Source organism: Rhineura floridana, chromosome 7 (assembly GCF_030035675.1).
Source record: "Rhineura floridana isolate rRhiFlo1 chromosome 7, rRhiFlo1.hap2, whole genome shotgun sequence".
In the NCBI taxonomy this organism is placed as follows: domain Eukaryota; kingdom Metazoa; phylum Chordata; class Lepidosauria; order Squamata; family Rhineuridae; genus Rhineura; species Rhineura floridana.
Genome location: NC_084486.1, coordinates 13941915 through 13969716, shown reverse-complemented (window position 1 = coordinate 13969716; position 27802 = coordinate 13941915). Strand labels below are relative to the sequence as shown.

At 41.1% G+C, this 27802-nt stretch overlaps 1 protein-coding gene across 17 annotated transcripts in view; it reads right to left on the bottom strand.

Moving 5' to 3' along the window:
* ZMIZ1 (zinc finger MIZ-type containing 1) overlaps window positions 1-27802 on the bottom strand; it is a 621029-nt gene that overhangs the window by 482108 nt on the left and 111119 nt on the right. For 16 of the 17 annotated variants that reach the window (XM_061634913.1, XM_061634912.1, XM_061634907.1 and 13 more), the window contains one exon: window positions 25070-25170. The exons of the other annotated variant lie outside the window; for it this stretch is intronic. The gene's annotated coding sequence lies outside the window, so the exon portion shown is untranslated. The remainder of the gene's footprint in view (window positions 1-25069; window positions 25171-27802) is intronic. 17 annotated transcript variants of the gene reach the window in all.

Below are 27802 nucleotides of genomic sequence, written 5' to 3'. Positions count from 1 at the left end.
CATCCGCCTGCACGCAGCACCTACCTTTCCCTTGAAGTAAATGCTGGCTGCAGTGCGGGCGCATGCCTGTCATCAACCAAGATGGCAGCCGAGGCTTCCCTCAGGGACTGATACCCCTGCTGCCATCTTGGTAGATAGCAGGCATCCATGCGTGTAGCACGGATGTTGTGCTGTGGGGTGCCACAGGGTACCATGTTGCCCTCCATGCTGTTTAACATTTATGAAGCCCTTGAGACCAGTCATCGGGAGATTTGGGGTGAGGTGTCAGCAGTATACTGATGACACACAGCACTATTTCTCTGTAACATCTGAATCGGAAGAGGCCGTGCAAGCCCTGGACCGTTGCCTGGACTCACTGGTGGGCTAGATGAGGGCCAACAAACTGAGTATGAATCATAGCAAGATGGAAGTGGTGTGGATTGGTGGTTCCCGTGTTTGGATAATTGGTCAGTTGCCTGCTTTGTATGAGGTCTTACTCCCTCTGAAAGAGCAGGTCCATAGACTGGGGGTGCTGCTGGATCCATCCTTGTCAGTAGAGGCCCAGGTGGCCTCAGTGTCTAGGAGTGCCTTTTACCAGCTTCAGCTGGTAAGACAGCTGTGGCTGTTTCTGGACTGAGATAGCCTGACCACTGTTGTCCATGCACCAGTAACCTCCAGGCTGAATTACTGTAATGTGCTCTATGTGGGGCTACCCTTGAGGTTGGTCCAGAAGCTGCAGCTGGTGCAAAATGAGGTGGCGAGACTGCTCACTGGGGCAGGGTACCGCCAACATGTCACTCCGCTGCTGAAAAATTGCATTGGCTACCTATTAGCTACCTGGCTAATTTCAGTTCTAGTTTTGGTGTACAAAGCCCTATACAGCTTGGGACCAGGATACCTGAAAGACTGTCTTATCCCTTATATACCCAGTCGATCACTGTGTTCTGCAGGTGAGGGCCTCCTGTAGATACCATCTTATCAGGAGGTCTGTTCTGCACACCTAGGAAACAGACTCTTAGTCTAGTGGCACCTACCCTTTGGAATTCCCTCCTCTTAAATATTAGACAGACACCATCTGTTATCTTTTTGGCACCTACTAAAGAGCTTCCTCTTTCAACAAGCCTTTTAAGTAGAGACCTTATCACAGGCTGCACTGGAATTGCTTTTTATATGTTTTTAGACCCTTTTTTAAAAAGAGATGTTTGTAAAGTTTTTTAAAAAAAGTTTTAAGTTGTTTTGTTTTAATATATTTAAGTCTGTTTTTATGATGTTTTAAAGTGTTTTTGTGGGCTATTACTGGGAGGAAGGGCTGGATATTAATCAAATATATATATAATCAATTTGTATTTATTTGGGACAAAATGCAAGCACATGCACAGCTGGTTCAGTCTCTGATAACTCCAGTTAAACAAAACTTGCAGTAGCACAGCTGGGAAAACATCTGCCTGGGATTCTGGCTGGGATTATCTGCCAGTCATGGTAGATAATACTGAACTAAGGGTCTGACCCAGTATAAGGTATAAGGCAGTTTGGCATGTCCAGGGACTGGCGTACACAAGCCATGCCATCTACAAACTCTCCTACTAATGTCTGCCACGGTGGTTTTCATCCATGAGGAACTGGCAGCAGTTTTCTTGCATCCTGGGGCTGCTGGCATTCATAAATATGTATATTACATCCAGATAATATACAGACACTGTCTGTAGCTTAACATCTAAAAGGTATGTGGGAAATTTGAGGGAATGAAGCTGACAGCATGAAAGTGTATTAATGGATGTCTCTGTAGTAATACTTAGGGTTAGCAAAGTGCCCTTTAGATCCATGGAAACTCTTCAGACACAGCTCATCCGCACATGCATTTTTCATCACCTGATGACTGTATCAAATGAACGCTCGCATGTATAAAGAGGCCAGAGATCTACAGAACCTTCATATCTCCTCAAATGCAATGGAATCAGTTCACACATTCAGCTGCCAGACATCAAATGTACAGTAATCAAGTGCAGAAAAACCAGAGGATGCATGTGTAAATATGAACTAGCTCTTATAGGCAAGGGAAAGTGGCAGAATGGAAGATAATCGCCAGTGTTTGAAGGCCAGCAATAGCTCTTATACCCCTGAACTGCTTGGTGGCAGATGTTTTCTCCCTTCTCCCTGGGAAATTCATTCTTTAAATAGCTAAAGGCAGCATAGCATTTTTTGTGGAGGAGGGGAAAGAAAGAGGGACACCACCAATTTCCACTAATTTGCACCTTATTACCAATTCACTATTGGATATATTTCCACAGTTCACAGATGTGTATTAACTTTATCCCTACATGCTTTTAAAGGATGTTGCATATCAAGGGACTGCTCTGAGCAAATTAATAGTTAAGATTCATGCATTTAAAATCCTTGTTTAAATCAAGCCATAAGTAAATTTTAAATGTTTCTGTTCCAGATTGGCATTAAAGCATGACAATTCAGTAATAACTCAGTAATTATTTTGTAATTCCACAAAGAATATAATTTGCCTTTCATAAGAGGGTGTAAGCTCCGATTGGCTAGTCTGTACGATGTACTTTTTTTTTCCAGGCAAGGACAAAGCTTCCCAATTATTTTCGTAGCAAACCATTCATATCAGAGAATGCTGAGGGAATTACACAACCCTTCAGAGACACAGGCTGCTTTCACATTGCACTTTATTCCATTATTCTGACGATTTCTTACCTAGTAATTTGCACATTATATTTGATCTTTTACATGACATACAAGCTAGTTCTGAAAATCTTGTGGAATATAGTGCAAGTTTAGTGTTAATTTTCATAATAAACAGTAGCAGAAATAATCTGTTCACAAGCTGGGGAACCTGGAATATTGTGGGAATTTTTCACTAGCTGCAGCGGCTCAAGTGTCAGGCATCTCAGCATGCAGTGCATTCCTGCCCTTTAGGCTTTTTTTTTTGTCTGACGAAAATTGTACCAGTATTCCTGCATAGGCACAGGTAACAGCAGCATTTTCCACACACACCCTATGTCTACATAACTAAAAAAAAAGTCAAGTGCTAAAGGGAGAGGGGTTACATGGCAATGGGATGAGATCTCAGACCTCCTACATAGTGGGGAACTGCAGTGGGCATGTGTATAACGGGTGAGGGACAAAAACAAGACGTTCATTGCAGCTGTGTGAAAGATATTTGCATGAAATGCCAATATAACCGCTGAAAAAGCTACAACTCTTTAACGCAACAGGTACTGCAGTGTGAAAGGAATTTTAGAAATCAGGACAGAAGTGCTATCATTTTAATCCATTAAACTAACACAATAAGCCCCGTGTCAGGAAGCAGCCTCTGCATTCTGCCCAGTTTAATGCTACAGCTGATGTCAGGGGGGGATCAGTGGAAGAAGACCACTTCATTTTACAGGCTTGAAGGAGTTCATGGCCCTATGGAATAGGGGCCCACGCTTTCCTTCATAGTGAACTTCTCCACTTTCTAATGTTGTCTGAGTACGCTACCTCCAGTCCAAGGAGTAACAAAGAAAAAGTTTACATATTTACTGTTTCCAAATACACTACCGTTAGTATCAATTCAGGCCTGCAGTTTGCAGTTTGCCATGAAGTCAAATGCAGCCTACCACCATGAGCTCTCCAAATCTCCTATTTTTGATGCAAAAAAGGAGATCATCCAGCACCCGGCTGGTCATCATATATGGCTGGTGAATTCAGCTTGGTGGGACACAAGTGGTGCCAGTTTCCATGATTAATGAACAAGTGAAACGATAGATAGATGGACAGACAGACAGACAGATAGATATAAAGGAAGGCAATACTATAACTTTAAACTCTCTCACACATAAACGGTTTTAGGCATCTTTAGCCTCCTCAGCAAACCAAGGCCAGGGAGGCATTTTCATGGTCACTTCACCCAGAATGCCTTGCTCTGAGTGAAGTACTCTTCCCAAGTCCTCCCTAAAGCACGACGGGGAGGAAGGAGATGGAGTCAGAGGCCTTTGATGGCACTGCAAAATAATCTAAGCATGGGGGGGAGAAGAGGGGTGTCACCAATAATACAAACAAAAAAGTATGTCGAGAGGGAGGGGTGTTGCAGCCATAGCAATGAAAAGGAAGCGGAACACCAGAGGCAAGCAGAGATGAAGAGGAGGGAGGTTGGTGGCTGTGGTGGTGAAATCTCCTGCACTGGCTCTGCGTGAGGTATTTTGTTGGTTATGAGTGCTATTTTCTTTAAAAAAGAGAGATGTGTATCTGTTTCAAATGTAGTTCTGTAGCATGTACCCATTTAAAAAATCATAACATGTGAAGCTCTTAGTTTGTTAATGTGGAATGTTTCTTCAAATAAAGAGCAGTAAGTTTGTTTGTCAAGCTGGGCAATCCTCACTGATGACAAACTGCCCTTCCTAGAGGAATCAAAGTAAGCCTCCCTGCACCAAGGGTACAAAAAGTTGGGAAACTTTTAAAAATATTTTTAATTGATTTTCAACAAACAAGAAGCAAAACATATACAGCTGGAGGCATTCATGTAAGTACAGATACAATTCACACTGCAGAGAAACAGTAAAAATAACTCTAATAAAACAATAAACACATAAAACAGGACAATGAAGAATGAGTTTATCACAGAAAATGGCTGTGAGATATTATCAAAGCATTGCTGGTGATATAAGAGCTCAATAATAATAGTGTAATTCAAAAAAGTAAATCAGACAATAATGATCATGATTTCCATTGTTACAGGATCAGCGGGAAGAGTCTAGCATCTCTGCACCAGACAGAAAACATCATAGTGTATTCAGATCCATTTAAACATCGTATGCAGGGCTAAATAATTTCCCTCCAAAAGTTCTCCCTTTTGTCCCCCCCCCCCAATTCTGGTTATTTTTTTCAAGTAATGCAATTTTCCAAACCATCTGGTACCAAAACTCCACGGTTACACCAACCAGGTCCTTCCAAAATCTCACAACTACGTGTCTTTCTGCTGTTAACAAAAAACTGATTAAAGTCTTGTTAGTCAAATCCCTGTCCATATCTAGAAAAAGATTTAACAGTGCCAGTTGCTGAGATGGAATAATTTTTTGTCAAACTATCAGCCTGAATTCTTTAAATGTGTGTGCTCAGAAACCTTGAATTTTTGGGCAGTCCCACCACATGTGCCTGTTTGTTCCTGTGGCTTGACAGTCCCTCCAGCAAGGATAGGCCATGACCAATATAGAATTTTCTTGGTGTGAGGTACCATTTGTATATTACTCTTCATAGAGGTTTCCCTATGTTTTGCTGAAATAGAGTGGAATTGTGGTTTACTCCACATCATAATCATCTGTCTACAGTGAGTCCAGATTCCTGCTTCCACTATAGCTTAAGGTCCTGGGTGATGCCAGAATCTTCATCTAATAAGATCCGATAAACATTAAACACCATTATTTAAGTGCAATTGGAGCTTGCCAATACCAGATTTTCAAATCTGGAAAGTTTACAAATAGCACTCTCCCTGACAACTGAGTTTTATATTAATATTTTGATCTGTTCTCACAGCAGCCATGGAAGAGGATGTTTCTGCAATCTTTCCTTCAAACCAGCTTCCTAAATAGGGGAATTGTTAACATAGAAATCACATGAGTGGAAGATTCCCTTGGTGTGTCATCCTGTGATGTCATATGCAGAATGCTTATTGTAAAATGGGGTGGTATGCCAAGGAAATCAATGGGGACAGGGCAAGAGTCAAAACTGCCACTTTCTTAACTCACGCTTTAAACATTGTTAATGTGAAACCTGTTCTTCAGCTAAGCCATCGGCCTAAATTTATTTTTGAGGAAGAGAACTATACTTAGGGGGATATCCTCAACCAATTTCATCTCAAGATGTACCCATTGCCTACTGTGATCTTCCAGAATATATGAAAATCTATGTCCAATTTGATTTGCCACATAGTATAACTCAAGATGTGGTACTTCCCATTCCACTTTTCTTGTTAATGTTTAGTTTCTTGTTCCCAAAAATAAATAATTTAACTTAGGCTGCCAATTCTGAAGCTGAACGGGAGGAAAAGGGAGACAAAGGACAGCCCTGTTTCACCCCTCACAAGATAGTAATTTGTTCAGAACCCTAATTGTAAACTTGAATTTTAGCTTGAGAAGTTGAATAATTTTGTTTGATTACTCCAATAAATTTGGGGGTAGATTGCCAAATTTTAGAAAGAACTTCAATAAGGTAGTCCCATTCTAGGAAACCAAAGGCCTTAAAAAATCTAAGGCCAAGAGTGTCTGGGAGGAGGCAGATTTCTTATTAGACTATGTTCAATAATTTATGAATAGGAACAGCAACGTTGTGGCAAGGGACAAAGCTGGGCTGGTCCAGTCCTATCAACTTACTCAGGATTTTTTTCAGCCTGTTTACTAGGACTGTGAGAGCCAGTGTGGTGTAGTGGTTAAGGTGCTGGACTATGACCTGGGAGACCAGGGTTCGAATCCCCGCATAGCCATGAAGCTGACTGGGTGACCTTGGGCCAGTCACTGCCTCTCAGCCTCATGAAAACCTTATTCATAGGAAGGCAGTACATTTATTTTATTTTACTAGGACTGAGGCATAACTCTTGTAATCTTGGTTGGTCTATAGGATTCCACCTTGGTATGGTCTTTAAATGGCTTTAGCTTTGTAATTTATCTTAGAGTCCAGCCATGTCCTAGGGAGTACCCATTTCATCTAGAATGTCATTGAACAGTCATGTCAGATGGGAAGGAGGAGTTCCCTATATTGCTTATAAAACAAAGAGGTGAAGCCGTCCGGACAAGGGGCTTTTCCTGACTTCAACTGCTTAAATACTATCTCAAGAGCCAGTGTGGTATAGCAGTTAAGGTGCTGAACTATGACCTGGGAGACCAGGGTTTGAATCCCCACACAGCCATGAAGCTCGTTGACTACTGCCTCTCAGCCTCAGAGGAAGGCAATGGTAAACCACCCCTGAATACTGCTTACCATGAAAACCCTATTCATAGGGTCGCCATAAGTCATAATTGACTTGAAGGCAGTCCATTTCCATTTTCCAAACACTAACTCCACCTCCTCTACTGCAACACGACCATCCATCATCATCCTATCAGCCTCTGAGACCTGCAAGAGAGCTAAGAACTCTAGGTCAGTCACAATGCATGTAGTAGAGGGGTTCAAAGAGCTATAAAGCTTCTTATAAAATTTTGAGAACTCACTGCAAATTGTCCACTGACGAGTAAAACATGGAACTATCTTCAGCCACAAAACATTTGATCCTCGTTTTCTCCTATTTCTTTTTACAACTAGCTAATAAACTTGAGCTCTTCCCCACATGTTCATAAAAGGTTTGATATATAGAAGGTTGATCATCACCTGATTAATTTCTATTAATCCATTTCCCTCCTTTTGGATTCAAGTTATTTATAAATCCTCTTAGACCTCATTCTGGTATTGTCTCTTAACAGCAAATCAATTTCTTGTTCTGATTTAAGTAGTGCTTCCCTCTTCTCCTTCTTTGCTCTTTTAAACAGACTCCCTCACCACAGCTCTCATTGCTCCCAAAAGCAAACCATTCTTTATAGGCTCCCAATCCTATCTCTGACCAAGTGGTTCATTACTAGAGTTGGAATAAAAACCCATGAGAGAGAGGTGGAGCTAGGATGCTGCATCATTAGTCCAACTTCTACTTGGGCATGATCAGTGATCTAGTTCTGGCCTATATTGGAATGAGCTACCGAATGTAACAAAGAACAGGAAATTATAATATAGTCTCCAGGAACTCAAATTATGGTGAGCTGAATAGAAAATGAAGCTTTTGTCCTTAGGGTGAAATTGACTCCACATATCACTAAAGCCCCATTCTCATATTAGACAGAGTTTTCTACTTTTTTTTTTTTTACTTTTTTTTTTTCTACTTTTTTTCTCAGGATACCTGTCCACTGTAGGGGTCTCAATGTCCCTGGACAGAGACCACAAATATTCCAGTTAATGTCTCTGCCTAAAATGACTTCTTGAGCAAAAGAACAAATCTTCTGAAAAACAGAATGCAGGAAACTTTACTGGCCCTCTTTAGGGGACTATATAGCACAAATTGCCAACATCTTAGTACCATTCAACAATCCCCTTACAAAATGACAATACTTGTCTAAGAATTTTTAAAACCTTGAAATCAAGCACAGCATCAAAAATTACAGCTGTCCTCCTGAATTTTGCTGTGCCTGAAGCTATATATTAGGCTTCATATCTCATAAACAATTTGTTATCCTTCTCCTCTTAACTTCATCTCCCGTGCCTCTGACATTTAATGTAACTAACTTAAGGTCTGTCATAATAGTCCTGTCCGGAAGCAAATCGCCACTGTCCGTACAAAATCAGTTTGCTCCATTCCCATCTGGTCCTGCCTTTATAAATCTTAGGAATAATAACTAAAACAGCTCATATGATTAGATACCTCCAACTGCTCAGTTCCAGCTTTAAAACTCGTTAACTGCATGCTCCTGTGACCAGACTTTATGCATCTGGAACTAAACCTCAAGTATACTATCGTTGCAGCAACCCAAAGGAAAACCCACTTTGGAAGCCTCCATTACAGCTCTAGAACATAGTAAAGAAAAGGGAGAGAGTGTTCCTCCTCCTGACAGCGTTCTATCTATGGAAGAATCAAATACGTTTCCTCTCTTTCCATTACCAGAGCAAGGAGGAAGAGCTGGATTCCAAAAAGTAAAACATGGTAATCAAAAAACCAGTTGAGAATACTCATCTATTTTGGGGTGATATTGCATGGAGAAAGGAAGCAGGAGTGGCTATAACATCAATGCTGTTGCTCCCCAGATGTCTCTTTCGGGAATGCTGTCCCTTGAGGTTCAGGTCTCATTCTGTATCAGATGTTTTCTCGACATCCTCTTCTTCCCCTTCTGTCATTTGCTTAGAATATGTGATGTCTTGGGGAAGGTCTGTGTCCAAAGTCTTAAGCAGATATGCTGCCTCCTCCTCGTTTGCTGCAGTTAACAAGGTCATGCCACTCATAACCACCAGTTTGAAAGGAAAGTCCCATCACATCCACTTCTGATAGCTTACTAGCATATAGTTTCAGCTCCTGCCTTTTGCACAGGGTCTCTGGGGCAAGGTATTTCAATACCATGATCAGCTGGTTGTCATGGGAGACCAACTGAATGTCTCTGAGGTGCTTACAAATTTCATATTTTTTCTTGTATCAAGCAAAACAAACAGCCAGATCTCTTGGTGGGGCTTCCTCTCAGGGCTTTGGCCCAACAGCTCTGTGTATGTGCTCTAAGTCCTCCATGGATAATTAAAGCCCCGGGAGAAGATCTTTTAACCAGGCCATTAAAAAGTCCACTACATTTTCAGATTTCACTTCTTGCTTAAAACTGTGTAGGTGCAGGTTCGTTCTATGTATTCTGTTCTCCAGTATCTCATTTCATAATTTTCTCTTTTTGACATTGTTTTAATTTCTTTTTATGCTCGATTCCAATGCCCATGGCAATTGACTCCATTCCTGCAATTTGGTCTGTAGTGTGAGCACCATTCTGGGCTGCTGCAACCTGGTTTGCTCTTGATTCACCTCACCTGATTCTTTCTCTTGCAGCTTGAAAAAGGCTGAAATCTCTCCCAGTTTTGCTTTTCCTGCAAGGGTGGACATTCCCCTTTGCCCATAGCACATTTTAGAGGGGTTATTACCATTCATCTTGTGGTGGTGGTGGGGTGGGAGGAGAAACTTCAGATGTGCATTTCGGAGCTCATGCTTCAAGTGGACATTTTCCTTGAGATCTTGGCCATGCGCCCACCCAAAGTAGGAAACATTTCAGGGAAATACAAAGCAACTAAAATGCAGGGCATGTTCTCATCTCCAGAACCATCGTGTCAACAGAATTCCTTTAAGCCATAGTGCGGATGACACACACACAAATAATTTACATTTCCAGAAGTGGAGATAAATCTGGAATGCATTCTAGGTAATGCAGGACACCTTCCACAGTATTATCTAATGTGGAAATTGATTTCTGATTTTGATTTATACATTCAGAGTGCCACTATCCTATATTCAATAATCTGAGTGCTGTGTTTCATATTAAATTATCAGTTGGTTGCAGTGGTTTGTATAAAGAGGAACCAAACTTCACGGCATAAAAGAGGAAATAGGCCTTTGGATATTGTTTTGTCTCTCTACAAAGAAAAGTGGTTTGCGGTTGGTGTGCTTCCTGAAAGTCAGTGTCAGGACAACATTGTATTAAAAGAGGAACTAGAACACAAGAATGTTTTGCTGAGAAGTTTCATATAATCTTGGTTTGGTTTTGAAGCTTTTCAGAATTGATGTACTCATCTCTTCTTTGTACCTTGTGGAAATTGCACCATGAATTCCAGTCCTTCCTCTTTTATGTAGGCACATGGACAACTGAGATCTGCATGTGCCCAGAAGCCATCCCTAAGGGAGGGTACCAGGGTATAGATTGGCATTGAGGGGTCACAAGGTGCAATGTATGTGTGACATATGTATTATTATAAAAAGCTGTGCATAAAATGTGATTCTTTAGAGTTAGTTCTACGGAACTTCTCTCCCAATGCATTGGTCTTTGCTATCTTCCCCCCCCCCCCAATAAGCTCTGTCCTTTGGAGCACAATAAAGCAACTGGAAAGTTTTTCCTTTCACACTAGCAATATAGGAAAGAAATTACAGGCAGAGAAGGAAATACAAAGAAGCCATGGCATCTTTTCAGTACCCAACCATCAGTCCTTGTAAGGCACAGTATGGATGATGCAAAACAGAGAAGTAATTATATTGCTAGAGCATTGATCTACTTTGATTACCATGGGCTGGTTTGCATGTCACAGTAAGCCACAGTAAAAAATAAAACGTGGCTTGCCAGGAATAAGCAGCATGCTAATACATGCTGCTTAAAATCACTAATTTTATGCCAGCCTACCTGGAACTGGGAGAAACAAACCATGAGCATTGGTGTAGGCTGGAGTGAAGCAGAAATGATTCTTATTTATTAAATTTGTATTCCGCCTGAAAGCGCTCAGGGTAGTACATAACTATATAATAAAATATAGAAATCAATACAAGAACCATAAAACCAACAATGTAAATCTATAGCTTTATATCCCAGCAGCAATTTTCTTTTACATCAACAAAATTTGGGGCCATCTGAAACAGCATGCATTTTGAAAACAAACAAAAGCTTTTTTTCTCCTTTCCACACAAATGGCATTACTCCTTGAGCAAGACAAAGTTACCTCCACAACACACCATCACTTCTTGCAATGCGAGTGGCAGACTGCAGGCCCAATCCAAGCCACAAATGCCTCAGACAAAAATAATCTGTGGTTTGTTTACTACTAATAATGCTGCTTTACTTCATCAAAAACTGCTTATAATTTTATGTGCTCTTGTTTGATTAATGAACCTCTGCTTAAAATGAATAAGCTCTTGATTTAGGGATGCTACTAATGTGATGCTGGTGAGCCATGGATCATACACTGGTGAGCCATGGATCACACACTTCCACTCCTCCCTTTTTATTACCAATGTGGCTTTTCAAGCTCCCCACATCCAGCTTTTTCTTTCTCTCTTCCTCAAACCAAGCTACAACGGCATGCAAATACTGTTAGGGTGATGAGGGGGAAGATGCCATAATCCACAGATGACCTAAAAATGTACAAGCCCTCTGAAGTCAAGAGTCTTTACCATCAATGAATTAACACAGATCACAAGCACATTGGGGGCGGGGGAGAGGGAAAAAGATGAAAAGAGACCCAATGTGGGCAGAGCTAAATAGTCATGAGTGTCTAACTGGGCTGGGCTGTGGAGCTGGAGTTGTGGAGTCAGAGTCGGAAGCAATTCTGGGTGGAGTCGGAGTCGGTAGAAATGTACCAACTCCGGCTTCAAAATAAATTTTGATTGACAATTTTAAAAAAATATAAATTCAAAATGTCAAAGAAGCTTCCATGAAGTCAGCTGCAGTTGAGCATTTCACTATAACTCAAGACGGAAAACGTTTTGTGTGTCAGTGTATGACACAGGACCCAGATGAAGACCAATGCTGTGATGCAAGATCAGCGCATATTCAGGCAGCGATAAAAATGCTCCTATGAGAGCTTCCAATTTAAAAAGACATTTACAGCCCTTTCCAGGGCTGTGGAGTTGGAAGCAATTTTGGGTGGAGTCGGAGTTGGACAGTAGAAAAATAGAGGAGTTGAAGGTTTGGCATACCGACTCCACAGCTCTGGTGGCAACTCTAAAGGGTGGGATTTATTTTTACACAAAGAAAGAACAGCACATGTGAAAAGAAGCCATATTTCTATTCCCATTATATGTGTTGTCTATAAAAAAGACAGAGGCAGCTTCTATAAACAGAGCCCCATTTTGCTTACACTAGAGGTCAACAATTGGGCCCTCAGGGCCAAATCAGCCTTCTCCCCATTTGCCAGATGACTGGCAGTGAATGGGAGTGATGGCTGTGGTAACAGGACTTACTGGCAGTCTATTTTGGGAAATGTTGGAAGAGGGGGTGCTCTGATTAACTTTTTTCCTCAAAGTGGCCTTGCTGAAAAACTAGTTGCTGACCAGGAGTTTATGGTCTAGTTCTGCAGCCATTTTATTGTCCTTCCAACTTGCAGAGGAAGATTGGGGCTGAGAAACAAAGGGCAAAATGTGAGTAAATGGAGAGTCCAAGTTTTAAGTAAGTATGCTCCATCACATTGTAGAATGTGCTTGCTACTTACATGGCATAGATGTTAAGTCTGGGCGCCAATTTCCATGCCTTCCGGTGCATGCAGATATTTGGAAGCACCTTTAAAAAATCCCAGAATTTCAAACTCTTTATAATATAACATAGGGCAATTAAGTTTGAACATCCCTTCTTGATTTTTAATCAGTGCAGGTTACAATGTACAGTAGGCAGGGCAGAACCTTAAACAAAATAATGGTGATGAGGGGCAGGCCAAAGGATATTCCAGCAATGACCCTTGGAACAACAATACATGTATTACAAGAACACAGGAGTGGCAAGTTCATTTAGGCAAAGAGTCCACATTTTCATGTTACATCAATTTGATCACACCCTCCAATATTTTACAAACAAAAATAGTGTAAAAAGTCAAAATATTAAAAGGATGTAAGCATGGACTCTCCTGTTTGTCTTGATAAAATGACTTCCCAAGGTGGATCCAGCCTGTAGACCACTAGATGGCAAAGCATAGTTTACAATACAGCTTGAAGATATGTTAATTTGATAGCAAGATATGCAGGTGTTGGCAATCCATGTGTTCTGTGTACCTTTGATTACAAAACACATTGCACTCATGAACAGCCTGCCCTGACTCCACACAGTCAATGAAATCTAAAGCTATACACAGCTGCCAAATAGTCCACATATTTAAGGTATGAGAAATCCCATGCCTCAACACATCTTCACCAGGGGAGGTTAACTAGGGTAATTTCATATATACCCTGGTCAAACTCCATGTCAGTGTACCTGCATGACTGTTGCAACTTCAAAATGGTGGCAATACAGTGAAGAAGTAATCATAGTTTAATCTGGTATAGTGACTGGGATCAATGTCTCACACACAGGAGACATAAGGGTGGGCATGCATTCTTACTGTCCTGCCCAAGCTTGAAGAACTCAGACTCAGACATGGCTGTTTTTTTTTTTTTCTTTTACTGAAGTAAGAGAAAGTTTCAAGTCGGTGCACTTCATGAATCTACCTACGGCTTACTCAGAGCTCAGCATCTCTCTAGGTCTAACTAGGCACAACTTCGCTGCACTAAGACGTTGACTCAGCAACTACTCCCTCCCCCCCCCAGCTTAAGTAAGGCTGGGTGGGCAACCTACTTGTGGGTGCTGTCAGTGCTGAAGACTCTGCTTCAACTGTGTCTCTTGAATTTCCTGCTGCATTTGCCTCCTGGCACGAGGCAAAGGCAGAGTCCCCATCAGCGTCCCGTCTTCCACCTCAGAGGAAGGAGGGCTGCCTGCAGGCAAACTGGGCGCAAGGAAAGGGGGAGCGCCATGCTAGGAAAAAACCAGCTGGTCAGACTGACTCTCCACAGGGCTATCCAGAGCTGCTGAGGTTGAGTTGTCAAAGTCCAGAGTTGGGGCACCTTCTGAGTCCAACTCCCCACTTGGCCCCTCACCGGCTCAACCATCCCACTCTAAGTCCTCCTCCTCTTCATTCTCGTCGGTCCACCTCCCTCCAGCAGGGCTCACGACACTCACATACAGGTAAGCACTCTGTTGCTGCATGCCAGGCATTCAATTCCGAGCACAGAGATTTGCCAAACATTGTCCTGCAGGAGCACAGTCTGGCCTCAGGCTTGTGTATTCACAATGCATGCATCTAGTTGCTGAGTTCTTCCTCTCTGTGCCATAGCAGCTCACATAGTGGAGTGCACTATGGCTTTGCAGTGCCTAGTGGGATGTATGTTAAGTGTGAAATGGGATAGGAAGACAATATAGGTTCATCTTCCCATCACTGTGAGTAGATTGGCTGCTAATGTAGCTGCTTTTTTATCCTGCCAGCCCACAGCTGGTGGGTACTAGAAACGTTGCCATGGATGCAACAGTTGTTTCAGTCTGCTGCTGTTCCAGCAGTGTTGCCACAGGGTGTGGCTTTTGTTGTTCCAGTTGGTGCTTTTTGTAGAAGCAGCTTTCTCTCAGCTTTTGTGTGAACATGTGTAGGATAATGACTAAGTTACAACGATGTTGCATCAGTGTAAGTGACCTGCCAGGACAATAGTATTGCTTGGCATAGCTGCAAAGTGAGCAAATGCTTCCTAAGATAATATGCTCCGCAGTGGGACTTTCTTCTGAGAAAACATGCATAGCATTGCACTATAAAGTGTTTATTGGGACCATGGGAATCTTCCCAGGCAGGTGCACCTTTATGCTCTTCTACTAGATGCAGGCTACCTAGGCCAGCTTCTCCCAAACTAGATATAAATTCTTAAAGCCGCAATAGAGGTAACAGTGGCTCTCTTCTTAACCATGGCTAAAGGATACTTTGGCATCGACGTTAGCTACAGTTAAGGCATAACCAGGAATCTCATTTAACTAGGATTTAAAAGTAATGTTAAATTATGGCTTCAAACCCTTGTTAAATAGGAGCCCTATGCAGCCTTAACCATGGCAAATATGAATGCTGATGTATCCTTTATCTGTGTTTGCAGGGGGAGGGAGGAGAGAGGGCGCACAGACACACCTGTGGCTGGCTTCCAAGCTCTTAACTGCAGGTAAAAGGAAGCCAGCACTGGCTTTGCACCAGCATATATATGATGCCGGAAAAAGTAACTGAAGCTGTCTGGTTTATCTATCACATTTGTATCCCACCCATTGTCTAAGCAGTTTATGGCAATATACCTGAAGTTAAAACAATAATTCACACAGGCAGTTTTTTCTGATAATTGTTTCCTGTTGCAGTTTTATTGTGTAATTTTTAATGTGATTGGTTTAATTGTACAAGCCTTGCTACTTTCATGAAAGGTGGTATATAATCCCCCCCTATAAATAGATAATAAATCCCTAGTACTATAGCACTTTAAAGTGTTCAAGGCACTTCACATACATTATCTCATAATCCTTCCAACAACCCTGTTAGGTAGGTCAATACATTGCTGTCTTATTGCAGATTGGAAGCAGGGGCTAGGAGCAAGAGAGTAGGGGGAGCTTGCCTCAGGCCGCTACCTACTACCCATTTTATCGCACAGAGAAATTTGAACTGCAGACTTCCCGATTCATTTTTTTTACCAGAGGTGGCTAATTTGCGGCCATCCAGATGTTGTTAGACTCTATCAGCCCCAGCCGCCATGACCAATGGGCAGGCATGATGTGAGTTGTGGCCATCCAGATGCTGGACTACAAGTCAGTTACTCCTATTTTAGGCACTATCCTACACCAGCTCTTGTCCCATTTTATGCTAACCCTGTGAAGTACTACAGACTGAGACAGGGGCTTGCCCAAAGCCACTTGCTGGACCTCCAACTACCTGGGGTGCCTTCTGATTGATCAAGGTCTTTAACCAGTGCAGGCCTTCAGATATTTTCCGGGTCTGAAGGAGTTTTAAAAAAAAAAATACATTCCAGTGAATATCGGGGGAGTACCCACTACTATAGCATGCCTGAAGCTCTGCAGGTGATCTGATCAGTACCTGGATGGGAAACCACTAAAAACCCTATGAAAACTGCTCTCTGAAAGTGAGGTATAAGCAAAAATACCACCAAGAAATTGGAGGTCTCCTCAAGAAACTGCTATACCTTCTTTCATGGCTATGCTTTTAAACAAGGAGATTGCTATAGTCCCTGTAACACAAATGAAAATCATAAAGTGCAGTTAAGGAAGGAAGGGTCTATCGAAGCACCAACTTTTCTGCCTCCAGATCAGAGGAGTCTGTAGCCAGACTAGATGGTAAGCAAGTAGCCAAGTCTCACATGCTGGCATCTCATAACAAAATGACAGATCACATGAGTGTTAGGATTAAGAAATTATTTCTCCCATTCCAATACTATAAGAGTTATGTCATGCACGCAGGGAATGGGGGGTGATTGGGACAGATGATGGACATATACATTATTCCATCCTTGTGATCCCTCTCCTTTAAGGAACAAATCAGGCAGATTCCCCAGGGAACTTCCCCAGCTCACATACAGACCACAGAACGAGTGATGTTTTTCATACTACAGGTCCCATCAGACCTGGATATTTTTCTTGTACTGGCAAGAAAGAAAAATCAATGAGTGATAATTAAAATTAAAATAAAATTTGAAAGCATACAAAAGAAAAAAAAAACTATTTAATCTCCACAGTTTTATTTTCTCTAGTCATGGATTCAGAATCATCACTGTGAAATGGTGTGATGTATACAAATGGACTGGGTGCCAGAAGGGCTTTAACATTTTCTAACACACATCATGGACTATATATTTAAAATTATTATATATATTAAATTACAATGGGACATGTATACGCATCTACACTTCTGATCCATAAACAAAAAACTCATGATAAATTGCAGTCGTTCAAAGCATGTTGCAAATATTGTGTTAGTAATCCTCAACACCATCTTGTAAGCAGCATTCTACAAATTATGGCTGGCTTTAGTAGCCAACTAAGTCCTGTGCTCCCCACTGGCCCTGCCTGCATTCTTTAAAGGAGGCAGGTTACATCATACTGAGCTTTGGAGGCACTCCAACATCCCCCAAACCCCTGCACAACTGCAAGAGCAAGTCCATCTCTAGTCTGCTCTCCAGTTGGAAGAGGGACAGATTCACCCCTCTTGTACTGATCCCCAAAGGCATTTACAAAGCAGTGAAATGTGTTGCTGCTATCTTTCGCTCAGTGCAACCTCAGGGGGAGCCTCTGTGTTTTTTTCAGTGTCCAAAGTAGGGCTGGGACACACAGCCAAGTGAAGAGCAGTCACTAGCAGCAAGCTAGTAAGTACATTTGTAAAGCCTGACATATATATGCCAGTATTAATATTTCCATATTACAGATGGTGGCCTAGTCTGAAATAATTCTGAAAGAATGGCCCTCTGGAATAAAGATCACGGTCACTGTGCTCCTATCCAATCCTGCTACGCTACCTGGAGCCAAGCCATGATTTGATTTAGTGTTACAACCAAACCAGGACTCGTGATTTGTCTCTTCCAGACAATCCAGGAGCTGTAAGCCAAGAACCCACCTTGGCTTACTGTTCATCGTTTGTCTGGAATGAGACAAACTATGAGCCTGAGTTAGATGCAATGCTAAGCCAAGCCATGGCTTTGCCCTGGGTAGTGCAGCTGCAGCAGAACTGGGGAGGAGCACAGTGGCCACATTCACTCTGCAAACATGCTCATTTTTGCTGAGGCATGTTTTGGCTTAGCCTTATATGCGAACTGAGTCAATAGAATCCATTACCCAAGGCCACCTGATTTATTTGTACCCAAAGTGAGGTTTGGACAAGGGACTTCTCAGCTCAGAGCTCACATTATTGGTCACCATAATACATTCTCTCTTCTGCCAGTTACTACACACAAGGCAATGGCAGTCTAGTGAATTGTGGATCATTCCTAATAGAAAGTTGCTACCAAGTTTAGTTAATGTGATATTTTGAGTCAGATTTGTAGGCTCCAGCTTGGATAAAATGTCTGAGGATTTTAAAAATAAAAAAAAGTTGAGAAGACTAGTGAAATATTTTCGGGAAAGGTGCCACACATCCCTAATTTCAAGAAAAAACAGCATACGAAAGTTAAGTAGCACATTCTTAACACTGGAAAGCTACAAAATAACTAGTTCACAGCAAGGGACTCAAATTTGCCAAGGATCTTAGCAAAGCTTATAAAGTACTTCATATATGAAGAAAGGCTAATCTTATGATGATGCGTGTGGAATTTCTATCAGGCACAAATTCTGAACGAAGCACTTGTTTACAAGTTTCACTTTCTAGAGAAATCTCCATGCAAATGCTAGCTTTCTATACATAATGGTGACCTCCAATCTTCACCCTCCCTTCAACCCCCCCATTCATTCTTATCAGAAAATAATCACTGAGAAGGCAGCTTTATACTGTTGCAAGTGGTTTTATAACTAGCTTATGCTTGCTTAATTAAAAGTTTCAACTTCAATCTCAATTTTTTTTTTCAAATCAAAACATTAAGTAAATATCCTGCTGAAATGCTGCATAGAGTCTTCAAAACTCTGCACTTGATTTAGAGTAGACAAAAACACAAACAAAGCAGGCAAACTCACTTGGTATCCCTAGGAAAGTCTCTGTTCTTCCCACGTCAACCCCCTAACTGTAATAAAGTGTTATTAATATTGCCCTACCTTTCAGAGTGCCATAATAAATGAGATCATGTGTATGAAGAGCTCAGAATACCATCACACAGAAGTACATACATGTATGTATTTTCATTCATTCATTAACTATTGTTACTAATACTGCTAGCAAAATGTCTAAAACATTTGTTATGATTAGACAGAGCTCTTAATTATAATGGGCAAGGTATTTTTGTGGAGGAAAGTACATTTCAAGGTACTCTGGCTGTACAGAGAATCTATGCCAGCATTTCCCAAACTCATCTTTGGAGAGCATCAGGTTGGTGAAAGCTGATCTATGCACTTGGTGACATAATGCACCTCCTCTAATAGGATCACTGTCAATAAGTAACAGGCCACCCAACACCAAATTGGCAGGCTCCCCTTACCACAGCAGTGTTCCCAAGTGTAGCCATTAAAAATCAAACTTGCTACTACCAACACAGCCTTAAAAGAGCCACCTGCATAATCTGTCTCGGTTCAGCTCTTTGGTCATACTGGAATGTAATGGAATGTCAAGAACTGGCTTTTATATTTAGAAACACCATAATACTAGTGGGACCTGCAGCAAAATGTTGCAGTGTGGACAGCTCCTGTTGAGAGTTTCAGCCGCTCACCCTCTTCCAGGATATTCCACTCTGTTCATCCTCCCCACATTTTCCATCCCCCAACAGGCAGATGACATTCTATGGCTACTGAACAAGCTCAATTCTCATTGAGCTGAATTGTGGGGGTTACCTTACTGGGTAGCTGTTTCTACAGATTGTTTGTACTTCTGTAAACCTTGGGAGTTCCCCAGATACTTTGTGTGTGTGGATGATGCCACTCAGAGATGGGCAACTCTGTCCATTTCAGTTTCTCTTCCTCATTTTTCCAATCTTAAATTCAGTTTGCCACACTGCTGCACCACCTTGCAGTTGTTTTGTAAAAAAAAGTCCCCATGAAAATTCATCACCATTTCAGTGTGCATTTCTCCTATATACATATTTTTGTGCGCAATTTGCGCTAATATCATTCTTTTTCATATAATATTTTCACCAAAACATGAATTTTTTATGTGCAGTTTCCCTTAATATACACTTTTGGTTGGAGAACCTCATCGCAAAGTGTGAATTTCAAAGGATGACTGCATTTCAGTTTGCGCTGTTTTTTTGCAAGTGCAAATTTCTCCCCCATCTTGAGCATGCCACTTTGGCTATGTAAGAAACACTTTCTTTGTGTAAAGCTACTGATAAACGGAATAAATAATAGCACAAGGATCCACACTTGAATAAAGTTTACTACTAGCATATATGACTCCAAATAAATGGTATTGTCAGAACGCCAAAGATTTTAAGGGATCTTGTTAGAAACACTGGCAACTTAGACAGCAGAACTTCTAAAACATGGACAAAGCCTTGCCTTGCAATTTTGCTGCAGCCCTAAGCATGAAAGGATTCAAGAACTAAAACTGAACTTCACTGCTGATGCTCCGTTTTTTCAAGAACTGCCACCCAGGTACGCAGATCAGCCCAGACATGCACACTCACTCATCTAGTTACCGATCCCAGACACAGCTTCAGTCTGGATGAATTTAAGGCTTACACATTTGCTCCTTTAGATCAGCACACTTCTCCGCTTCCTCCCCACACAGTTTCAGCTACTTCCAGACAGTCTGATTGGTTCATGGACTACCTAACAGAAGCAGAAAGAACCTTGTATTTTTAAACAAGGCTTTGGGAATCAGTTGGGTGACAGATTTTTGTTTTTTAAAAAGTGTGAGAAAGAGAGGGGCATATTCTCCTTCTCTGCTGACAGATTAGTGTCCTGTGTATTTGGCACAAATTCCTGCACAAGGAAATAAGAGACAAAGCAATAACATGTCATGAGCTTCAGGAAAATCCAGCTGACTCTGAAAGAAACCTTCAGTTCGCCAGCTGGTTCCCAAATGCTTCTCCTGAACTTTAGGTTAAAGGGGCACTCCCCCCCCCCAAATGGCACTCTCCCCTAAAATGGCTAGCCCTACACAATCTGATGTTCTATTCCAATACGCAAATGACCAATTAGAAGGGGGTGATTCATTTTTTTTCCTGGTTTCTCTTCACCTCTCATCTTCACCACTGTAAACCAAGAAGGAAAGACCTTCTCTGTGCCCACCTGTTTCTTTGCAACTTGACACCTCAAATTGTGATGGAGTGTTATTATTTACATTTTTGTATCTTTTTTAGTAATCCACTTAGAGGTTTTATTACAATCAGGAAGTATACATACATTTTGTTAAATAAAAAAAAACTATTTAAAAATTGTTAAGCCTACTGAGAGTGCACAAGTACAAATTACTTCCCTTATTACCAGAAGTGTTGCTTTTACCTTACTGATATTACAAGCAGTTAAATGGAATGTTTCTTAATGCTTAGAAAGGTTTATGGACAGGATTTTCAGAAGGGCCCTTGTGGAAAATCCATTGCCAGATCTAGGGGGCTCTATTCTCCCCTTTGGTACCCTTGAGAACATCCCTCTCAAAAAAAAACCCTGCCCGATATAATCAGGCATAAAATCAATATAATCAGGCATATACATCTTGCCTACAAAATGGGAACCCTGAAGCACCACACACTTGAAGACAGAAACAGGTCTTCACCTATACATTTGCAAATGGGCTCCACAGGGGCAACGTGGGGAAGAACAGGAATGATAAATACGTGGATTATCTTTGAAAATTAAGTGCACCAAAGTTAAATAGCGAAGAAAAATAATTATTATCTCACTTTACATGCAAACTTGCATTAGTAATCTGCATCAACTGTTAGTGGAGGAAATGGTTTGCGACAAATGCTTAGCTTGGAGTTAATTGTGTAAGGGGCATGGATGGTGGAAATGCTTAAGTGTGAGGTTTATATGTGGATGTGGCTATAAGGATGTGTTTGGGATATGTTATAGTGGAAAGGAAGTATGTGAGCAGCTTCTATCTCAGTTACTTTGTTTAGTCACTAACAATGCTTTATATGCAGAATATTTATTGAATTTTTGTATTCAATTTTAACTTGTAATTTTTTAAAAATATTTCAGATAATATTTTGTTTTCAGGTTAGTGACGCTGTCTGAAATGTGGATGTTTTGTATTTGATTTTCATTTGTAATATATTGATACTTTCTAATGTTCTATTTGATATTTTAAGATAGATTGCAAACTGCTTAGAGTTTGTTTGGAAAGGTAAAGTGGTACATAAATAAATAAATAAATAACAAAGCTTTTAAACAGTTATCTCATTTGCTTCCCTTGCAGGGGTTCTTACTTGCCACAGATGACTACAATCCTTTACAGTATAAGTTTTGGAGTGGAATAATGGCTATCAAGTGTTCAATAAGGACCTGAGAGTTCAGATGTTAAATGATGGGCTCAATGAGGAAATCCTTATGCAAGCCACTATATCAGCCTTGGATATCTATCCGTAACATTTTTAAAAGGTTTATACTCCACACGATATCTCATGTCTCAAGTTGACCTAGGATTCAGACACAGCACAGCGTTGTCAGTTGATGTTACAGCAGCAGCAACAGCCCCTGTTGTCCAGGTGCCTGCAGCCATGACATACATGTTGACCAAGAGGAGGCAGCACTGAAAATGATTCAAGCACCATCCTGAAGATATTCTGGCCATGGTGACAGTTATAATGGCATAATAACCCTAAATATCTGATAGTTATTGATTGATTGATTTGGAGTGACTTATTTAAATTATTCTCTGAACTGCCCCTTCCCACTGTATTTGAAATGGCTTAAAATGAAATTAAAAAATACTTAAAAGACAACTCATACCAGCAAAACAGCAGCAAAAAATGCAGCAGATACAAATTTCAAAAGTTTGCACTGAACGAAAAAGGAGACAACAGTTTTCTCAAAATTAGAAAGGAGCTCCTTTCTTGAGGTACCTCTCTCAGGGAGCTAATTGTAGAGCTTCAGGGCTATTGCTGAGTTGGCCCTGTTGCACCCACTGTTTCAATATCCTAAGCTGATGGGCTCTTGATGACACCCTTGACTGGCTACGGGAGACTTTTATGTCTACACCCACATGTATATCAGCACATTGTACATTGTGTATCAGCACAGTACATTGGAGCTACCACATTGGCATTAAATGGCCTCAAATTAGCCTCTGCTCTATCAGAATTTCATGTATGTAGGAATCGGGGCAACCAGCTCATACTTATACTGTCATCTCCTATTGCCCAAAATGAGTTACCATCAATTGTCCTGTAGTGCAGGGGTTGCCAACCCGTCACCCACTGGCACTCCAGTGACCACAAAGACCTTCAGTGATACCCCCAGCAGGTAGCTGAGGATCTGAGCTTTCATTGTTTTAAAAAGTAAGTCTCTTCCCCTCCTAGAAAGTAAGTTATGGAATAAAACATGCAGGTACCCTTCTCAGATATTTCTGTGAAATGAGCCAGCTTTACTGCTCCTGTCTGTCTGTGTTATTAGCCAATGAGTGAAGTGAGAGCTGTGACTGATAAATGAGTTGTTTGAACACCAGGCAATAATAATCCCTGGGAACTTGAAGAACTGCTGTTTTGCCCTCCCTTTTAATGCACTTTTCCTGCTTCTGTCTTTTTTTCTAGTCCTTGGAATCTCCATAGTTTGCTCTTCCTTTTTCCTTAGCAACCAGGATGCATATTTCCTGTGCTGTGTTTGCCTGAGATCAGAAAGTGCCTGGAAGTTACTTTCTGCAAATACTACTACACAATAAGTGTGGGTGAATGTCAAGGAATCCCTCTCTCTCCAAAAGACAAGTGTGAAAACTGTACAGAGGCTTAGGTATGTCTCCTGCTTTGCATTAGCTAAAGGCTAGGGACTCATTAAGAATACACTGTATAGTTAACTTACAGTACAATGGTATACATGTCTACTCAGAAGAAAGCTTCTTTGTGTTTAATGGGGCTTACATCCAGGTAAGTGGGTACTGGATGGCAGCCTAGGTTTTGGTTTGGGGTTGGCATGGGAAAAACAGGGTTCTTGTACCTTTAACAGCTTTATGGCAGGCAGAAATTCAACTGGTCAAGCCTGCTTTAGTATGGAAATACAATTGTGGGAAAGGCTTCACCGTGACTTTTCTCATATTTTGTGTTATGCCATGCCCTAGTATAGCCATTTTGTGACTGGTACCCCCAGCATACTCTCAAAAATTGAAATGCGCCCTCTGGTCCAAAATGTTTGGCAGCCCCTGCCAAAGAAGAAGAATTTACTCTGCTAGCCTTGCCCATATCTGAAAGAGAGATGTCTTTTTTGATTCACACTGTTTCTAACTACTACATCTCTCAATGATTCAATGAATTGTGAATTTCCTGTGTCACAGAAACCCTACGTAAAAGCTATCCTTAGTTATCCAACCCTCTGAGTACTCAAATACTTTAAATGGGTATGTCCAGACAGATGAACAGGGATCTACTGTATGAAGAACCACAAAACTGAAAATGGTGTGTTAAAGCAGCCACCAACAAGCTCTTTCAGAGAAGGTACATACCGTTTTTACTTCTAAGGTTGCAAAGAGAAATTTCTATTAGATGGCCTTCATGCTCAAACATGTGGTACTTATGAGAGGCAACTTCACCCTTGCAAACACGTAATCAGTCTGAGCAACTGATGACTTTTTAAACACTGTCACAATGAGCCTCTTTATGTAGAATATATACGATGTGTTGTGAGTTACTTTGGGCCAAAGCAGCACACAAACGGAAGTAATCATCACCATGGTTAAGCTATTGGGAACAGGCTATGGCATCTACTAAATTTGTCTCTTTCCTCTGTTTGCCTCAACATTTACACATCAGCATCACTATGATTAATGCTAACCAGGATTACCTCTTAGCCAGGATTTGAAGCTAGTTAAGAAAGTCTAGTTAACAGAAAACCTAGTCAGAACTGACAGCTGTTTACATCAATCCTGATTTAAAGCTTGACCACAGTTCAGGCCAGCAGAGGAAATATTTTGCAGGAGAGGAAGAGAGCGGGAGCCACATGATTCTGCATTATCTCCCAGCATTATGCCTGTACTAACCCTCAAAAATAATGAGGTCCATGTAAAAAACACAAAGTGGAATGTGTGTACAAAATGTAACCAGAACTTCCTTTTGATAAATTAAAAAAAAAATTAAATGCAGTGAAGGGAGGGAAAGCAATTAATGTGTGCCAAGAAGTGATGTAAGAATAAAAATTTCCACACAAGCTAATTCAGAACTCACCCATCTTTCCCACCTGCCCCATGAGAAAACTTAACAGGAAGAAACTTAACAGGCAGAATACCTAAATGGGCAAATAATTACCTTTTAACTCTTTGAAGAGGTCACCGTCAATTAGAAAACAGGGAGAAAAAGTGGAAGGAAGCTGGAAGCTATGCCTGCATCCACAATGTCCAAGGTCTTTCCTAACAGAAATATCATAAAAAAGAAAAAGTGGATAACTATCAGTTTTCACATCTTGTGATGGAGCATATGATAATCTCTAAACATGGAAACAATGACAATATAGGCCACATCTCAGTATTTAAGGAGCATATCATATTATAACAGCAACATGTTCTAATGCATTTTAGATTGAAACTTTTTAAAATGAAATTTGTGTGTATATTCAAGACCAAATTTCAGCTCAGTATTTGTCATGGATGTACCTTAACAAATGTCCTATTCCTCTCAGTCAGTCAGTCAAGCAAGCCAAAATGTCTTTATTACATAGACAGCAAATTTACATTTTTTATATATATGCAAAGTGCTTTATAAGCCTTCTCTTAATCATCCCTGCCACAATCTCAGGAAGCAGGTCACTGTTATTCTGATTTTACAGATAGGGAAGCTGAATAATGGTGGCTTTTCCAAGGCCCCCCAGTGAGATCCTCATCAATGGCTCATAAGTCCAGATCCAGCACCCCAATCAGTGAACCAAAGTGGCAACTTACTGATAACTTTCCAAGCACCACCTGAATTAACATGATAAAAAATGGGAGGAAAAGGGAGACCATAATCAGTGATATAAATCATATATATCCCTCTCAATTAAGCTGTTAAACATTAAGATGCTTTAGGCGATATTATGATGAAAAGTCTCCTATGACCTTAAAAAAAATAATTTCCCAAAGACCCAGAGCCAGTTAATAACTGCTCCACTAGTTAAATCTGAAGTGCCTAAACATTTGCCAGATTAACAGCACAATCCTAACTATGTCAACTCAGAAGACTATCCTACTGAATTAATTGTGGCTTACTCCCAGGTAAATGGGGTTAGGATTACAACTTTAGCCTCTCATCTATCAAGAAACAAAGAAAGGATGAATAATAATACTAGCCATCTATATAGCACATTTCAAGTATTCACAGTAGTTCATACATATATTGCGTCAGTAATCTTTAGAGCTAGTATCAGTTCTAGGGAGTGTCTTGGGCAAGATACCCTCACTGACCCACCTCATTACTGCTGCCCATTCACTTTCTTTTTTCTTCTGGGACTAATCTGCACAAGGCAAGGTAAGTGGAGAATGCTTCTCTCTCCATTCTTGTCACTGTTTACGTGCTTTGAGAGGGCAGATAAAAGGAATGACAGAAAAGAGGAGTAGCCAGAAGGCTCCAGGAGTTGGCACTGGATCCCCTGCAGGGGGTGTGAGCCTCAGCCAGTGCCCAGTAATGCCAATCCTTGATGCTGGTCCTACATATGACAAGTTCTGTAAAATAGGTCAGTATTGTGCAGACGATACCATACTACTAGCAGAAACCAGTAATGATTTGAAACAAATGCTGATGAAAGTTAAAGAGGAAAGCACAAAAGCAGGACTACAGCTGAACATCAAAAAGACTAAAGTAATGGTAACAGAAGATTTATGCAACTTTACAGTTGACAATGAGGACATTGAACCTGTCAAGGATTATCAATACCTTGGCACAGTCATTAACCAAAATGGAGACAATAGTCAAGAAATCAGAAGAAGTCTAGGACTGGGGAGGGCAGCTGAGAGAGAACTAGGAAAGGTCCTCAAATGTAAAGATGTATCACTGAACACTAAAGTCAGGATCATTCAGACCATGGTGTTCCCAATCTCTGTGTATGGATGTGAAAGTTGGACAGTGAAAAAAGTGGATAAGAGAAAAATCAACTCATTTGAAATGTGGTGTAGGAGAAGAGCTTTGCGGTTACCATGGACTGAGAAAAAGACCAATGGGTGTTAGAACAAATTAAACCAGAACTGTCACTAGAAGCTAAAATGATGAAACTGAGGTTATCCTACTTTGGACACATCATGAGAATACATGATTCACTAGAAAAGACAATAATGCTTGGAAAAACAGAAGGGCGTAGAAAAAGAGGAAGGCCAAACAAGAGATGGATTGATTCCATAAAGGAAGCCACAGACCTGAACTTACAAGATCTGAACATGACAGATGCTCTTGGAGGTCACTGATTTATAGGGTCACCATAAGTCGTAGTTGACTTGGAGGCACATAAGGCAGAGCTTGGAAATAACTTGTTAGAAATAACGAGTTACTTGTAATTTATTACTTTTTTGAGTAACAAGTGGGTAACTTTGTTACATTTTGCTTGTAACAGAACGAGTGGTAATTTCATTACTTTTCAGCTGCAACTGTAACGTTTCCGGATTACAATTGCACGTTACTTAGGGGGGAAAGCAGGGGAAGTCTTCTGCTGTTGTGATTGGTGGATGAAAGACATGCCTCACACTGGGCTTCTGCACAGCGTCACTCTTCCCTCGTGCTCTGTGTTAAGAGGCCACAAGGGAGGAGGTGGAGAGAGAGAAAAGTGTGGACGGTGGTGATGAAAGGAGTGGAGGAAGAGCCCAAGGGCAAGGATGAAGGAGGAGGCAGCAGCAGAATGGAGGTGCTTTCAGGGGTGATCTCCAGACTCACTCTGGATGTCACTCCCCCTCCCCACCGCTGCCTGCCTGCTAGCACACTGGCCCTACCACCCCCTCTCGCTCACTCCCTCACTCACAATTCCTCTTCTTCTCCTGCCTCTGGCAGGTTTCCTCCGTTATCTCCATTGCCTCTTTTTCC